This window comes from Alligator mississippiensis, chromosome 3 (genome assembly GCF_030867095.1).
Source record: "Alligator mississippiensis isolate rAllMis1 chromosome 3, rAllMis1, whole genome shotgun sequence".
Taxonomy (NCBI): Eukaryota; Metazoa; Chordata; order Crocodylia; family Alligatoridae; genus Alligator; species Alligator mississippiensis.
This window is the reverse complement of record NC_081826.1, coordinates 216,476,363-216,490,556: the sequence shown is the minus strand read 5'-3', so window position 1 is coordinate 216,490,556 and position 14,194 is coordinate 216,476,363. Positions and strand designations below refer to the sequence as shown.

At 42.6% G+C, this 14,194-nt stretch overlaps 1 protein-coding gene and 1 long non-coding RNA gene across 5 annotated transcripts in view; one reads left to right on the top strand and one right to left on the bottom strand.

Moving 5' to 3' along the window:
* Positions 1-14,194, top strand: part of MEGF10 (multiple EGF like domains 10) — a 180,653-nt gene that overhangs the window by 23,062 nt on the left and 143,397 nt on the right. The window lies entirely within an intron of this gene.
* Positions 5,809-12,666, bottom strand: LOC132249540 (uncharacterized). Of its 3 annotated transcripts, none has more exons than XR_009461014.1 (2): positions 11,780-12,666; positions 5,809-8,871 (listed from the first exon to the last, which is right to left on the bottom strand). It is a non-coding gene; the product is annotated as an uncharacterized LOC132249540 (long non-coding RNA). The 3 variants fall into 3 exon arrangements; XR_009461013.1 differs by having other exon boundaries at positions 11,793-12,666; XR_009461012.1 differs by having other exon boundaries at positions 11,887-12,666.

Genomic DNA, 14,194 nt, shown 5'->3' with positions numbered 1-14,194 from the left:
TTTTTTTGTCCTGAAAACTGTTTCATCTGTCAGAAGTGGTTTGGTTATCCAGCTAGCTCTCAACACAGCAACACTTTACTGAATTCTAATACTGTCTCATATTGTTAAATAGGTAAAAGCAAGAAAACCTCAAAGGCCTCTGTTTTAAAAAAGAACAGCAGAGAAATATACAAAGCAAAATATTTGACCCTTACTCAGCAGTCAGGCCTTACTGTCTCTAAGGTTTGGTGGCAATGCATGCAGAAGGATTATGTGATGAAATTGGTAAGATGGCTACTTAACCCTCTTGCTATACTTTCACAAAATTTTAGGGAAAAAATTAAAATTTCTGAGCCCTTTATTTATAAACAATCAAGTTAGAAGGTGAAAAGGTGAAAACAGCATTTGAGGATAGGAAAGAAAATATACATATTAGCATTTATAATTACAGGTAGTTATTCCAATAGTACATGCTAATAATAATTATTTCACATGGGTATTCTACAAAATGCAACACAGTGGCCCTTTTTTTTTTGACTTGGTACATAGAGACATTTGTTGATGTTAGGGGGAGGTTTGATTGGGTTAAAAGCAAGGGGTCTTCAGGAGATTGGAGGAAGTGGGGTCTGTGGGGAGGCTGAGGAGGATAAGGGGGAGCTAGCAACATCCATGGGAGGGAGGGTTGGTGGTGTCTGAGAGGGTTTGTTGAGATCAGGGGGCCAGTGGGATTTGTGGGGGAACTTAGAGAGATTGGGGGGCAAGTGGGGTTTACAGCAGGTTGATGGGTTCTGGGAGGGCTTGACAGGAGTGGGGTGGTAGCAGGGTTTTCAGAGGAGGATTGGAGGGGGTGAAAGGATCAGAGAGGCTCTCTGACCCTGCCAAGCCGCCTGAGCTCTCCCAGGCCCCTCCAATGCTGTTGAACTGCCCCCAGTCCTACACACTTCAAAAAAAGATGTGGAGAATCTTGAAAGGGTCCAGAGAAGGGCCACAAGAATGATTAAGGGCCTGGAGGACAAACCTTATGAGGAAAGACTAAGGGTTCTGGGACTGTGCAGCCTAGGGGAGAGAAGACTGAGGGGGGACCTGGTGGCCATCTATAAATATGTAAGGGGTGAATAATATCAGGAACTGGGAGAAAAGCTGTCCATCAGGGTGCCCCAGAGGAGGACACAGAGCAAATAAACTGTTAGAGGACGGTTTCAGGTTGGATGTAAGGAAGAACTTCTTTACGACAAGGGTGACCAGAATCTGGAATAGACTTCTCAAGGAGATAGTGCAGTCCCCAACCTTGGAAGTCTTTAAGAGGAGACTGGACAGACACCTTGCTGGGATCATTTGATCTCAGCAGTATTCCTGCCCAGAACAGGGTGGGGTTGGAGTTGATAATCTTTCGAGGTCCCTTCCAGCCCTTAATGTTTATGATTCTATGAAACCAGTCCAGGGGCCAGTTTCACTGAAGTTTATCAGTCTGAGGTGCCTGATTGAGGGGCGGGCAGATCAGGGGGGCTGGTGGAGTCTTGTGTGGGGTTTGGCAGGATGGTGGGGACTATCTCACTCATTGAATCAGGGGCTATTTTAGCCCCCCAACCCTCCCCAGTCCCAGACAAACCACCCCCCTAGCAAACTAACCCCCTTCAATCCCACTCACCCAACTTATTTCAGTCAGCTCTTGGCACTGGCAAATGCTGATAAAAACGGTACTAGGAGCTGCTTGCGGGATTGGAGAGTTTGGTAGGCTTGGGGAGGGCAGGGGGACTGGCTGGTCTCTGTGGGGGGGTTGTCTATCTGGGGGTTGGGGGAAGAGGCTGGGGAGCTAAAAATAGCCCAGGGCAGGAGGGGATAAGAAAAGTGCAGCTCCAGGGCTGGGGGCAGTGGCTAGGCTTTCCCAGCCCCAGGGCTTTTCTGGGAACTGTATAGAAGTTCAGTTAGATTGGTCTTGCCAGACCCAATTTAAGTTAGACTGCCTCTGAGATGCAGTTAATTTAGATTAGGTCAGGCATTTTTAGACGGATCTAACCTTCCTGAACTTCTGTACAGTTCACACTTAGATCAACTTAAGTAGGGTTCTAAGTGTAGGGTCCTCACCTAGGTGATCTAAGTTAGATCGGGTGGCCATTCTTAACATGACTTAACCTCTCCCTAAGTCCCTGAACATCTGTACCTAGCCTTATTTGCTGATTTATTAGCATTTTAAAATAGTGGATGTGCAACTGCAAGCACTCACAGAACTTAGTACCAGTTGGGATTGAGGTTTGGTTACTCCTCTCATTACAAACTATTTTAGAAAATGAATATCTAAATCAGGGATGTGCTATCGGTGGCCTCTGGGGGGGTTAACCTGCAGTTCTCAACTCAGGCACTGTTCTTCCCATCTCTCTCGTGCTGTTGTCACTAAAGTCTCCAGACTCCCCCTCCTTCCTCCAGCCTTTGCTTTCTGCTCATACCCTTGGGGATGGAATAGAATAGCGTGGCCTGTGGGCCAAGGGAGCCCATGACCAGGAGACTTGAGGGACCCAGGAACCCCACTCAGCATGGGGGATGCTGGTATGAGAGAGAGACACGCTGCATGTATCCCATCTGGTGTGCAGCCCACTGATCTAAACAACTATTATTGCCTTTTACTTTTGAAAGTTGCAAATGCTTCTGAAGTCTGTTAAGCGACCTCATGAACCACTCGCTTCATAACTCTCTTTTCCGAATGAACCTATGCCAACAGTTCTGTAATTTTAACTGACCAACAGTAGAAGTTGTAACACACAAGCTGCTAATACCAGTTGGGCTATAAGTTATAAGCCTGCTTATGCAGTTTGCCTGTTTTTTGGCACAGTCTCTGACACACACTCCAGTCAATCATAGTAAAGTGCCTAATAACAGATGTGGCAATTAAGCCGAAGATCTCTGTCTCTATCTTTTAATTTTTATTACGGAGAATAACAGAGTACCTCATTAAAAACACTATCATAGAGATTTTTGAATTTGGCATACAAATGTCTGAAAAAATTCGATCTCTGAATAGGATGCCTTGTCACTCTCGGTGCTTTGTCAGACAATATTGTGAATAGGCCATTTTTGTAATGACAGATATGAGCTTTTGGTGCTGCTGCCTTTTTACGTCTCGTAATGGGAAGGGATGCAGATTTAAAGAATGCAACATGTGTCTGTAAGGATAACAATTTGGGGGTATTTAAGACCTTGTGCTCATGTTAATAATGCAGTCTCAGTTCTTCCAGCTTCAAATTACCCTGCTTGCAGCAGGAATTAGCTGCAGCCTTCACTTTTAGAAAGGTTTCAGATAACCTGAAACCAAAGTAAATTAACATATTTTAATAGGAGAAATTATCTTGAAAAAAATTATTAATTGCAGCCAAAAAGATCTGCCTTTGATTGTTATAGTTTCTAAGGCAAATGCCTTCATTGCTTTCTTTTAATGATGAATCAGACTCTTTTTAAAGCAGTGACTGCTTCATCATTAAAGGAAATGAATTTAAGGATTTAATGATTTAGGACATCTTTAAACATTTTTCCTTTTTTTTCTGGAGACTCAAAAGTGACATAAATCACAACTGGAAACTTTACTATTAAATGACCCTTTAATTATCAAAGTATTTTTCTGCATAATATTTAGTGTTGTTTGCCACTGGTGGAAAAGGACATCTTTTACTCTTCCCAGTCAATGATACTGACAATACAGTATTTTTAAGAATTTAAATTCATTCACTAACTTTCCTCTTTGTAACATAGTTTTGGCTATAGGAGGATTTTTAAAACTGCTAGTTTCAGGCTTGTTTAATTACCAGCTATGTTTTACAGCAACACTATTGGTAACATTATTATTCACCTGCAGGTGGTGGGAGTTCTTGAGAAATGTAGAGTAATCTAAGTTGCCTGCCTTTATTGATGAGGTCTAAATAGATGATCCTGCAAATAAAGCACGCAAATAAGTAAATCTATAGAGGTCAAGGTTGATACACAGACAAGCCCTAACGATGGGAACTTTGTTTTCAGTGCTGAAGACGTGATCTAGTTGTGTTGCGTGTATTTTTTTTAAGAAGGGCACATAATAATTTTTAAGTTAAATCTTGCTCATAACTCCACTATTGCACAAGGAGAGGTGAAGATGGCTACTCAGGGTGATAAGCCAGGAGTGTCAGACATAGAGCCTGTAGACTGTTGAGGATAGCCTTCAAGGGAGTAAATGACACCTGCTGTTTTCTGCTTTGCCTTGCCACTGCATATACTCCTGCCACTTTTCCCGCTGCCAGCAGGCCTGGATCTAGTCTGCAAGGAACCCCACAGCCTGGGTCACAGGTTGAGTTTGACAACCTGGTCCAAACCAAAATATAAATAATATGGCAGTTTAATTGCATGCTCCACAACAGTGTTGAGGAACATGAGGACAAAAATGGATAGGACAAAAAGAAACTCGCCATGACTTCATCTGACCTAGCAAATGCATATATTGCTCACTGAAGTGCCCTCTATTCACAGTTAGCAGCAAATAAAAAAAAACAGTGGTAAGAACTCTCAGGACAATTGAGTTAGTCATCCTATCCTGTTGGGAGTATGATGGTCACTACTTTGAATGGCTTTTTTTGATCAAAACTTAGTACTACTGAAATCATTTGGCAAAATTCCTGTTAGCCCCTCTTATTTAAGGATTAGTCAAATAATTTTCAAAAGTTAGTCAGTTTCTTTTGTTTTGGATATTAGTCACTCTAGTTTGAAAAGTGACTGAGATTGCTTCATTTAGTGGACAGTGAAGGAATTCTTCCGATTTTAGTTTTTGTGAATGATGCCTGGTTGCCAAAAGAAAAAGAATGAGGAAGGTTTGTAAACATGAACTGCAATGAGGTTTCCCTGCATTACTAAGCCTGTGTGGTGTGGTTTATTGCTGACGTGAGAGAGATCTCTTCTGGTGCATCATAAATTGCTTTGAACTAAACTACTAAAGAAAAGCTTATAATGAATGTATTGAGCTAACAAATGCATTGATCTGCTTAGAAAATTACTAGATTGTTAGAATGAGATGGCATTCATACTTAATTATCTTTTTTTTTTCTTTTTAAGTCAAAGCATTTGCAATTAAATTCTGCAACAAAGTACAATGACAAGGGATTATGGAGCCATATTGAAGTCTGTGTCACGAATACAGAAATTTGTGCTGAGTAATACAACTTTATTTTGCATATTGTCTTCTAAATAAAATCTCTTTAATGATTTACAGAATTAATGTTATAAAAGAGTACTACAGCTGTGTTTTTAAACAAATGATTATGTTGAGGAAAAAGCAAGTAAGGTGTTAAGGAAGAGATTCTGAAAATGGAAGAGCTGCAGGGGAGTAGAAGGCTGTTACAGGTCTTGGAGCTGTAGAGAGAAGTATCATGAGTCAGCAGTAGTGACAGACTTTGTGTAGGGAGAGAGAAGAAACTAGTGATAGGTAGAAAGAACCTTAAAGCAAAGATGGAGGGAAAAAAGTTAACTTCTTACAGAAGGGTGGGAGCAATATCCTGAATCTTTAAATAAATACAAAAGTGAAGACGAATGCATTGTTTCTAAAGCATATCTGAGCCTAGCCCAGGGGTGGGCAAAATACAGCCCATGGGGGGACTTTGTCCGGCCTGCAGCAGATCCCTTGGTTCCGCCTGGCCCAGGTGCTGTGTGGTCCATGGCGTATCCTGCTGCCCTTGGGCATGCAGTGGGCCTGGGACATCTCCATGGCCAGACTCCATTTCCCAGCAGCCCTGACAGTAGTGGCTCCTTTCGACTTGTTGTGGGAGAAAACTTCCTGGTGTTTGTTGTTTAGCAGGCTTAGAGACCAGACAACACAGGTGAAGGGGTAACTGCAGTTTATTTACTCGAGTAAAGACCATAAAACAGCAAAGAGGTAAAATGGCCGCGACTTAAGGGTGAGGCAGTCTTATATACATTTTCTAACAAAGAAACTACAAGGTTATTGAATATGCAATACTTATGGTAATCATCTCCTTACATGGTGCATTACAAATCTCAGTACTTTTCCAGAGGAAAAAGTTAGTGTTATCTTACACATTCCAATCTGTTTCCCTGTGCTCTGCTGTACCATCTTCTTCCCTCTGGGCCCCCCTTATCTTATCTCACTCCTAGCTGCAGCTGGTACCCAGTACACAGACTTAATTTCTGCTTTTTCTAACAAAATGGTTAAGGCACTTGACATAAGAAAATGGCTGGCTTAGAGATCATTCTGTCTTGTGGTCAGCAACATTACTAGGCCACAGGTCATGCCTAGTGTTTAGCTACAAAGCTAATACTATTTAATAATCTAAATTATAGTTAACAGTATACTACAGAAAACTATTTTATTTCAGGGTAAAGACAAACTTGCCCATCACAATCCCCCCTTTGTTCCAAACTTTCAAAAGTTTTGGAACACACTTTTAAGTATTCATGCTCTTGTGGAGTTAGGCCTTGATGATTGTTGCTGGGTATTTGTATGAACTGACCATACATTTTTACTTGTCTTTGCATCATCTGTTGCCCCAAAGAACACAAACACTGAAAACAGCATAACAGGCAGATTATAGTTATAACTGTTTCAATTAGACTTAGCACAAAAGGCCTAAGCCATCCCGTAAGGGAAGGGAACCAACCAGTAAACCAGTTAAGAGATGTATCTTTGGGGATTTTAGCTACATTTTCGGCATTTTGGATATGTACAGCTGCATCATTGAGGTGGTTTTGAACTATGGTAAAAGAGCTGTTAACCCATACACAACATTCTGGTCCGATGACTGCGCAAGCACCTCCCTGCGCAGCGAGGAGGAAATCAAGAGCTATGCGATTCTGAATTACCATTTGTTGGAGTTCTTTTTGAGTGTTAGCTAAAGCTGTGACAGCTTTTGAAAGAACTTGGTGGCCTACCCTGTATTCGTGGGCCATTATTTTAATTACAGCTTGGAGGCGCAAGGTGTATCGTCCAAGACAGGAAGTACCCACTCCAGGGAGTATAGCGCCTAGGGAGTACCCAATAAGTTTTCCTGTAGTAAGTGGGTTTTTTTTAAATTATCTTCTAGCATATCTCAGCTTTTCGACAAATCCCTCTTGTTTCGCCACCTGCCCCGTGGAAGGTGCGTGGCGAAGGACGTAGAGGGTCTTAGCAGTGCCGGATAGCAGATACCTTTTCCTTTGGCAGGGATTTTATAGTAGGCGTAAGAGCCACAGACCCAATATTGCCCCCCTAATGCAGTGAGGCCTGAATACTTGTGGGGTAGACGGCCACCATTTCCTAATCCTAGCACTCCTCGTCCACCTTTTGATTTAAAGGAAGGATTTGCAGTTCCATTGAAAAAGCACTGTTCCCGGGAGGTATCATGATATGTACAATACCACAGGGCATTCTTTAAATTGGAGATAGGTTTGTATTCAGGATTAACGCCATTGGTTAAGTCTTCCTTGCTTTAAAAGTTATTGTAAGAGCTGTAAAAGGTAGGAGTTTGTGTATGATTATTACGCCAATCTTCTCTAGTAAAATCAGTATAATAATGACGACATGTACTAGTACCTAAGTTTAAACAAGAACTTCCAGAACAGTTTACGTGGAAGCACCACTCTCCAACTACTGGTACAACTAAGTAGTACTCTTGTTTATTTGGTTCCCAAGTTTTGTTAGGGAGATTTGGGTCACTAGATGGATTCAGAAGTTATTCTACTGTTCCCTAGGGGTAGGAATCATAGGAATTCCTCCTTGAGCATGGAGAGGGAGATGGTTACATGCCCAGCAGTTATTATGGTTTTCTGCTGAACTACAGCAATGTGAGGGAGGATACCAGCGGGCAATGTTGACTTTTCCATCTATTTCAGAGAGTTTGATTGAATTGCTTATCCAGACAGGAAAACTGCGGGTGCCAGGATTAGCACATTTGCAACAACTGGTAGCTATAGTTGACCCTGTAAAAGACTTATTTTTCCAGCAAACAGAAAGATTAGAAATAACATAGTTATAAAAGCCATATTATAACAGAAATCAGCATAAACAGTATAAACAACCCTGCAGCTCTGGTGATTACTGTGTAGAAGCAAAGGATAGACGAGGCTTCAGAGAGAGATGCTTTAGATAAGAGGAAGACGGCTGTAAAGTTGTCTTGAAGACACAAAACAGATAGCCCTAAGGCAGGAAAAGCTAGTTTGGGAAACCCTTTGTCTTGAATCTACAAAAGATTAATTGCCTTTTGCTGTAAGGCAGAGAGCCAGGGGAAATTTTCTCTTTAACTGTTTCTCCCTTTAGCTTATTGAAATAAAGTTTCTACCTGACCTGATTCCAGATTCTACAGCATGTTTTTTTCCATGACAGTTTTTTTTTTAGGACAGGTAACAGTTTTGAAGTGTTTGGTTTTGAAGGTGTCTAAAGGACACTGCACTTAAAACTCGTTTTTTTCTCTTTGGGTTTGGCAGTATTCCAAAAAGGTGATAGTTCATCGGCAAACTTTGGTCAGTTTGAGTTTTTTGCCTGAAAGTGGACTACTAATCCAAGAACCATTTGATGTTTCATCTGCTTCTGGTCTACCCTTGTTGCGGTCAGGTAGACAAGCGGTGCTCCCGCGAAGTTCGCAGTTGTTTTCTTCTGGCTTCCCCTTTTCCAGGTCGGGGAAGCTTGCATTGGAGCTGATCCTGAGCTCTGGTGAAACTTTTGTTTTCTTTGTACGAGTATAATGAATTCAGTTGTTTTTTCCTGTTACCTTTACGGTGGTGTGGGAAGTGAGGAGGATTTGATAAGGTTTTTTTCCACCTTGGTTCAAGAGGAGACTGTTTTCAAGTTTTTATATACACCCAGTTTTTAGGCTGGACGTGATGTGCTGGAACATCGGCAGGTAAGAGTTGGCTTAAAACAGCATATCTATGGAGAGATTTTAACTGAAACTGTAGAGATAAAATATAAAAGGTGAGTCCTTCATTGCCTAAAAGAGAGAAAGTGTGAGCCGGTAATAAAGGGGAATGTTGGGGAACAGGGTGTCCAAACAGTAGCTTGTAAGGGCTGAGCTTTAGTTTTCTCCTGGGGTGAAGAGCTAGTGGGAGAGCCTTAGTTTATTTTAACCTGCTTTTAGCACATAGCTTTTCAATTTTTGTTTCAGGGTTTGATTCATTCTCTCTACTTGTCCTGAGCTTTTTTGGGTGCCAAGGGGTATGGAATTTTCATTCTGTTCCTAAGAAGCTGGTCAGAGTTTTGTTTATGTTAGCAGTAAAATGTGATCCTTGATTGCTTTCAGTGACGTGTGGTGGACCAAACCTGGGTATAATTTCATTAAGGAGCCCTTTTACTATTTGCTGTGCTGTAGCTCTTCTGGTGGGGAAGGCTTCTACCCACCCCGTGAGTTGATCTACAATTACTAGGAGATTTTTGTACCCATTGTTTTTAGGCATATCAGCAAAATCAATTTGTAGTTTTTTAAAAGGAGTATAGGCACAGAGGCGGGCTCCAGGGGGCCCTGATTTTTCTCCTTTGATGTTAAACTTTTTACATATACTGCAGTGTTCTAAAGTTTTTTGCTTCTTGGTAGACTCCGGGTGCGTAGAACAGTCTATTAGTGATTGCAGCAAGTTTTTCACAACCTAAATGCTTGCTTTGATGGAGTTGTAGATAAGGTTTAAGGGCTGCTTTAGGTAACACTATCTTTCTCTTTCTTTCTGTCCTTTTTTGTTTGTTTAGCTACTTTATTTCACCAAAGATCAGGTACAGAAAGCAAAAACCCATCAAACTCACTAGAGAGAAACTATTCCAGGACATTCAGAACTTTACACCGTGACAAGCACTTTTGCAGTAATACACATCATGCCTAACATGCCATATAGCTCTTGAGAAACGAGCAGTTTTACTCTTCCCTGCCTTATAGTACATGTGCAAAAACTTTTGGCATTTTAGCCTAAGAAAAAATAATGCAGCCTGGTTCACCGTTACTAGGTAGAGGTAATAGAGTAGCCAGATTTAGGGTATTGCATCTAAAAGGTATTGCAGGGTATTGCTATTAAAAGTGTGGCTTCATATTTGTTCATTCTTTGATGAGAAAATGTTGAGTGTTTTTCTGGAGCAGGAGGAGGGCTACTGCGTTTATTGTTGCAGCTGCTGTCACTGAGCGAAGGCAGCCTACTCCCCCCTTTGCCACTGGATTTAATTGTGCAGAGAAGTAAGCTACGGGAGGCTTTATGATTTTAAAAGGCTGGTTCTTCCTTTTGTTTTTCTTTTTTTCTTTTTTCCTTCCCTTCCATTAAAGTTTTAGTAGTAATGGCTAAGATTTCCGCCATGAATTTACCTTCAACACCTTTAGTGTCATGTTGTAGTTTTTTTCTAATATCTTCGCTAGCCTGACTTATGAATACAAGTTTTAACACAGGCAAAGTGGCAGGTGACTCAGGATCTATGTTTTCATACTGGCGTATGGCTTTACAGAGTCTTTTAAAGTAGTCTAAAGGGTGTTCTTTTGGACTCTGAACAGTAGATGTTATTTTAGACCAGTTTGAAGTTTTATCCCCTTCTTTTCTAAGTTCTTTTAAGATATTTTCTTTTAATATTTGTATTGAATTCTTCCCCCTTTTTCATTTTAATTTTAGTCTGGATCTTGCCTGGGTATGCCATTGGGCAGGGGGTGGTTTTACTGATGCTGATCGGCTAGAAATTGATCGGCATGGTGTAGCACTTGGGTTTTTCTCTTTTGAGGTTAAAGGTTTTCGAGAAGTTGCATGACGTCTGACCAGGAGGGGTAATGAGTTATGAAGATGGTTTTGAAGTGCCTCAGAACTACTTCGGGATCATCTCTGAGCCTGGGGGTATTTTCTTGCCAATTTAAGAGGTTGGTGGTGGAGAATGGAGTGTGTGTATAACTCCTCTACCCTCACCAGGCACAGGGTATTCTCTTAGAGGTAATTGAAGATTGGGCAATTTATGACGAATGTGATTTGAAATAGGGGGGGAACTGGAATCTGGAGAGGGAGCTCTGGTTCCCTCTCCAGATCCGGGACTCAGGGATTCCAAGAGAGGCGATCGAGGCGATGCCTCTCGAGGATTTCCCAGTCCCACGGCCGGCCTGGGGATAACATTGTCCCATAAATACCAGTAATTCATTTGACCGGGGCAGAGGTCCTCTAAGATTTTTTGTAAGGCAGCCAGGCAATTTAGGTCAAATGATTTATTTTCTGGCCATTGTTTTCCCAAATCTAATTGAGACATATAAGACGTCCAGTTAGTCAAACAGAGTTCTGCCATACGAGACTTGGATAGTTCTGCCCGTCCCTCTAAGTGTTTCCAATTCCTAATCATATAATCAAGGGGTGAATCAGGAATAGCTTTTCCTTGGCCGGAACCCATGATGATATCTAAGTATCAGCAGTCTTATTCCCTAAGTCCTACCTGCCTAGGAGCTGTTTCATATACGTACAACAACCGGTGTTCTCGGACCCCACTGGCTTTCTCCGTGAGGAGGGGCGTCTTGAGTCCGAGACCCTAGTCATTGGCCGTTATAACAGCATTTCTACCTCTTATCCGTGTCTTTCGCCTTAGGCCAGGCTGCTGCCCTAATGGCTTTTAAATTAGCAGACGGATACCCTTAAAGACTGCTCCCAAAGTCCTTTAGAGAACCAAAGGTGGGACTCTAACCCACAATAAAACAAAACCAAAGGTGGGACTCTAACCCACAATAAAACAAAACCAAAGGTGGGACTCTAACCCACAATAAAACAAAACCAAACCAAAGAATCTCTAAAGGACTAATCAAAATCCAAAACCCTGGAGCAACCAGGAACCAGAAATTGAACCAAAAACCAAAAACATACAGACCTGAGGTACTCACCAGCACCGTTCCTTTACCCGATTTAAGGATCCTGCCTTATTGGTCCCGAGGGGACCGTCCACCTCCCGAGACTGACCCAAATAGGTGAACTCACCTGGTGCGCGCTGGGGTGTCAGGGGGTGGAGGTCTCCAAAGGCTCCAAGCTAGAGGAGTCCCACCTGGGTCGCCAAATTGTTGTGGGAGAAAACTTCCTGGTGTTTGTTGTTTAGCAGGCTTAGAGACCAGACAACACGGGTGAAGGGGTAACTGCAGTTTATTTACTCGAGTAAAGACCATAAAACAGCAAAGAGGTAAAATGGCCGCGACTTACGGGTGAGGCAGTCTTATATACATTTTCTAACAAAGAAACTACAAGGTTATTGAATATGCAATACTTATGGTAATCATCTCCTTACATGGTGCATTACAAATCTCAGTACTTTTCCAGAGGAAAAAGTTAGTGTTATCTTACACATTCCAATCTGTTTCCCTGTGCTCTGCTGTACCATCTTCTTCCCTCTGGGCCCCCCTTATCTTATCTCACTCCTAGCTGCAGCTGGTACCCAGTACACAGACTTAATTTCTGCTTTTTCTAACAAAATGGTTAAGGCACTTGACATAAGAAAATGGCTGGCTTAGAGATCATTCTGTCTTGTGGTCAGCAACATTACTAGGCCACAGGTCATGCCTAGTGTTTAGCTACAAAGCTAATACTATTTAATAATCTAAATTATAGTTAACAGTATACTACAGAAAACTATTTTATTTCAGGGTAAAGACAAACTTGCCCATCTGAGCCCTGAGCTGAGTGCATAGCCCCCAGCCTGCCCTGCATGGGGGCTACGGGTCCTTGCAGTGTCTGCTCTGGACTCACCTTCCTTGGCCACGATGAGTGGCAATGGTGGCGGCAACCCTGGTGCAAACTCCAGGTTCCACTTTTTCCCACTGCCACCCCCACTCATCATGGCTGGGGTGGGCAGGTCTGGACTGGGTGCTGCAGGGACTCTAATCCCCTGCACAGGGTGGGCTGGGGCTGTGCTCTCAGTCCAGGGCTTCAGCCCTGCCCGTAATGGTCTCGGTGGGGCCACTGCTGTTGCTGCCAAAGCTGGGCAGCAGCTCTAGCCCCTGTAACCCCTCGTTGCGGAAGGGTTTCACAGACCTGCATTTTGCATATTCGCGTAAGCTGCTATTCCACCCAGGAGAGCACACAAACAGCAGCAGACTCTTCCTATGCCTGAAGAAGGATGATTTTGTCTGAAAGCTTGTAAAGAACAATTTTTCCAACTATTTAGTTGTTCTAATGAGAGATACCATGTTTACCCAAAGAACTTTGTCTGCCTATGTCCTTAGACTAACACGGCTATAACCAACACCTCTGAAAAGGTATGAATTTCTATAAAACATCTAGATCTGGTCATTTTTAAGAAAGGAATGAAGGAGGACCCAGGGAACTACAGGCTGGTCAGCTTCACCTCAGTGCCTGGAAAAATCATGGAGCAGGTCCTCAAGGAATCCATTTCTAAGCACATGAAGGAGAAGAAGGTGATTAGGAACAGTCAGCATGGATTCACTGAGGGCATGACCAACCTGATTGCCTTCTATGATTAGATGACTGGCTCTGTGGATGTGGGGAGAGCATTGGACATGATATACCTTGACTTTAGCAAGGCTTTTGATATGTTCTCCCACAACATTCTTCCCGGCAAGTTAAGGAAGTATGGGTTGGATGAATGGACTGTAAGGCGGATAGAAAATTGGCTGGATCATTGGGTTTAAAGGGTAGTAATCAATGGCTCAATGTCTAGTTGGCAGCTGGCATCAAGTGGAGTGCACCATGGGTTGGTCCAGCATCCTGTTGTTCAATATCTTCATCAACAACATAGAAGATGGCATAGAAGGCACCCTCAGCAAGTTTGCAGATGACACCAAGCTGGGGGGAGTAGTAGATATGCTGGAGGGTAGATCAAGGTTTCAGAGAGACCTCAAATGGAGGATTTGACCAAAAGAAATCTCATGAGGTTCAGTAAGAACAAGTGTAAAGTCCTGTACTTAGAACAGAACAATCCCATGTACCGGTACAGGCTGAAGGTTGACTGGCTAAGCAGCAGCTCTGCAGAAAAGAACCTGAGGGTTACAGTGGACAATAAGCTGATTATGAGCCAACAGTGTTCCTTTGTTTTGAAGAAGTCTAATGGTATACTGGGCTGCATTAGTAGGAGCGTTGCCAGCAGATTGAGGGAAGTGATTCTTCTCCTCTTTGGCACTGGTGAGGCCACATCTGGAGTACTGTGTCCAGTTTTGTCCCCATCCTCCCCGCTCCCAACTACAGAAAGGATGCAGTCAAATTGGAGAGAGTCCAGCAGAGGGCATTGAAAATGATTAGGGGGCTGGGGCATATGACTTCTGAGGAGAGGCTGAGGGAT